The sequence below is a fragment of the Arachis ipaensis genome, chromosome B08, assembly GCF_000816755.2.
Source record: "Arachis ipaensis cultivar K30076 chromosome B08, Araip1.1, whole genome shotgun sequence".
NCBI lineage: Eukaryota > Viridiplantae > Streptophyta > Magnoliopsida > Fabales > Fabaceae > Arachis > Arachis ipaensis.
The window spans coordinates 38,704,648-38,708,291 of NC_029792.2; positions in this window are offsets into that span (position 1 = coordinate 38,704,648).

The window sequence follows — 3,644 nt, forward strand, 5'->3', positions numbered from 1 at the left end:
TTTTTTCATTTATTTCTCTTGTAAAGACATATTTTTCTTTAATTGATTTTTTTCATCTTTTTTCTTCTTCTTTTTTCTTCTTCTTTCTTTTCTAATGAACTATGTTTGTACCTAACCTAAGGGAAGCAATTAGTAGTAGTGATATGTATTATAATAGAATAGTCCAACAAAACAGAGGAATAAAACTAAGCTTACCTACTGTATGAAAACACTATGTTGATGTTGGGAAGTGGCTCCATCAGCATAATTTGCGATCTTACTCCTGCATATTGTTTGTTTAATCCTCTAAGAAATTTTGTGACTTGGTCTTCAATCCTGTACTTTCTGACCGTGCCCAAGCCACATGAACATTCAACTTCGCAAGCACATGAGGGTATCGATCGAAAGTCATCAATTTCCTCCCAAATCAATCTCAATTTTGTAAAATAGCTTGTAACATCCATGTCCCCTTGCCTAAGTGTATACAGTTCCTCATACAATTCAGCTACTCTAAACTTGTCTCCTTGATAATACCTATGCTTTAAATCTATCCACAGGTCACTGGCTATGTGGTTCCAAATGACTGATTGAGAAATGTTTGCACTAAGCGAAAGATTGATCCACGCAATCACATAGGTGTTGCATCTCTTCCAGGCCTCAAACAGATTATCACTACTATCAGATTTTGGCAGACTACCATCTATGAATTTCAGTTTATTCTTAGATTCCAGTGCTAAAAGCATAGCTCGACTCCAAGGTACATAGTTCTTTCCATCTAAAATGACATTAGTAAGGGGAATACCAGGGCTTTCAGAAGGATGAAGATAATAGGGGCTCGTGTGATCTCCAGCCGTGTTGATTGTGCTTCACGTTAATTGCGCTTGGATTGATGCAATTTGACTCAAGACTTCCGTAATCGTGCGCAGATCTAGGTTCGATGATGGTGAATTTAAGATTCCACCGTGCGGTTCCGCCATTGATGATTCAAATCTAGTTGTTATGCAAGATTCAAACACTGTGCTTTCTTGTGAGTAATCAAAGACACAGAGATCAGGAGAGTAGCTGAATTGTATGAGGAACTGTATACACTTAGGCAAGGGGACATGGATGTTACAAGCTATTTTACAAAATTGAGATTGATTTGGGAGGAAATTGATGACTTTCGATCGATACCCTCATGTGCTTGCGAAGTTGAATGTTCATGTGGCTTGGGCACGGTCAGAAAGTACAGGATTGAAGACCAAGTCACAAAATTTCTTAGAGGATTAAACAAACAATATGCAGGAGTAAGATCGCAAATTATGCTGATGGAGCCACTTCCCAACATCAACATAGTGTTTTCATACAGTAGGTAAGCTTAGTTTTATTCCTTTGTTTTGCTGGACTATTCTATTATAATACATATCACTACTACTAATTGCTTCCCTTAGGTTAGGTAACATGCTTTAGATGCATGAACTATGTTAGAATCTAATGTGGGAGTATCATGAAATGTTTGTGATGTAGGACTAATATTAGATGCAGTGTGTGACTCAGGTGTAAATAATGCAATTTGTTAACTGAGATAGGCTCCAAGCTATGAGTTTGTCTTTCTTGCTGCGTGAGCATCGAAAACACTGCGTGAGAGTTGGCGAAGTGCTATTAAAGCAGAACTTGATGCCTTGGAGTATCTTCAGACATGGCAAATTACTTCCCTTCCACCTGGCAAAAAGGCCATCGGGTATAAATGGGTTTTCAAACTCAAACATAACCCGGATGGCAGCATAGAGAGGCACAAGGCAAGATTGGTTGCCAAAGGTTTCACCCAAGTCCCCGGGGTGGATTACTTGAACACATTCAGCCCTGTTCTCAAGCTCATTACCTTAAGGATTGTGTTAGCCATTGGTGCTACCAAAGGCTGGTTCTTGAAGCAAATTGATATGAACACAGCCTTCTTACATGGCGAATTGGAGGAAGAAGTCTATATGAAAGTGCCCCAAGGATTAGAGGCTCCCCCTAACACGGTCTGCAAACTGAAGAAGTCACTATATGGCCTCAAACAAGCGAGCCGACAATGGAATAACAAGTTGAAATCAGTCTTGCTCGAGAATGGCTACCATCAGTCCAAGTCAGATCACAGTCTCTTTACAAAATCACAAGCCAGTGGTTTCACAGCTCTCTTAATCTATGTAGATGATGTGGTTCTAGCTGGAAATGATCTAGCTGAGATTGACTCTATTAAAGCACTACTAAATGCTCGTTTCAAAATTAAAGACATTGGCGACCTAAAATTTTTTTTGGGAATGGAAGTTGCTCGAGGCAAACAGGGAGTTGCATTATACCAAAGGAAGTATGCTTTGGACTTACTAAGAGAAGCTGGTTTTGAGGACTGCAAACCTATCTCAACTCCTATGGATTACAATGTTAAGTTGACAAAAGATGTGGGGAGTTCCTTACCTGATAATGCTGAATACAGAAAACTGATTGGTAAACTGTTGTACTTGGCAAACACCAGATCCGACATTAGTTTTGCAGTCGGAAAATTGAGTCAATTTCTGGACAAACCTACTGATTTGCATCTCAGGGCTGCTCATCATATCTTAAGGTACATTAAATCTGCACCAGCAAAGGGCCTTTTCTTTCCTTCTCAGTCTGATTTGCGTGTTACAGGCTTTAGCGACTCGGATTGGGCTGCTTGCTCGGACTCGAGAAGGTCCATAACTGCATATTGCTTTTACATTGGAAGCACGATTGTCTCTTGGAAAAGCAAGAAGCAAACAACAGTGGCATCATCATCAGCGGGGGCAGAGTATAGAGCTCTCGCATCAGCAACCCGTGAGACAATATGGATTAAAAAGATATTCAGCGACATGGGATTGGACTACACTGAGCCTATCAATTTGTACTGCGATAGCCAAGCCGCCATTCACATAGCAACCAACCCCGTGTTCCATGAAAGGACCAAGCACATAGAGGTAGATTGTCATGTGGTTAGAGACAAACTACTAGAGAAATTAATCCACTTGATGCCTATATCAACACATGAACAAATTGCAGATTTGTTGACAAAATCTTTAGCCCCAGGAACCTTTTCTACACTTGTTGGCAAGTTAGGACTCCAAGATATTTGCAGTCCTAACTTGAGGGAAGGTGTTACCTAACCTAAGGGAAGCAATTAGTAGTAGTGATATGTATTATAATAGAATAGTCCAGCAAAACAGAAGAATAAAACTAAGCTTATCTACTGTATGAATATTGCAGCAAATGGCCTTGAGTTTTGCCATTATGTTAAATCAGGTCCTCACTCTTCTTTCACCTTTCTTGTACGTTTCTTGAAGTGCACCTTCTCTTCCTACTTCAACCACACCTTCAACAATGTTTTTCTCCATCAAATCAAATTTTAAGTCTTACTTTATTTTCTAACTTTGTCATTTTACTTTATACCTTTACTATTCACTCTCCCAAATCCAACACAATAATGGCAAAATAAGAACTAAGAGAGGAAGAAAGAAAGAATATATATTTTTATTTTTATTGCATTATTTTTTTAAAACTATGAAAAGAACTCAATTCAATTATATATAATGTATCGATTCTATAAGGTTTTTATACCGATTGTCATTGTTAAATTCTATAATAAAATTCAATTTTACAAAGCTAATAATAAAGATAAAATTCACACTATC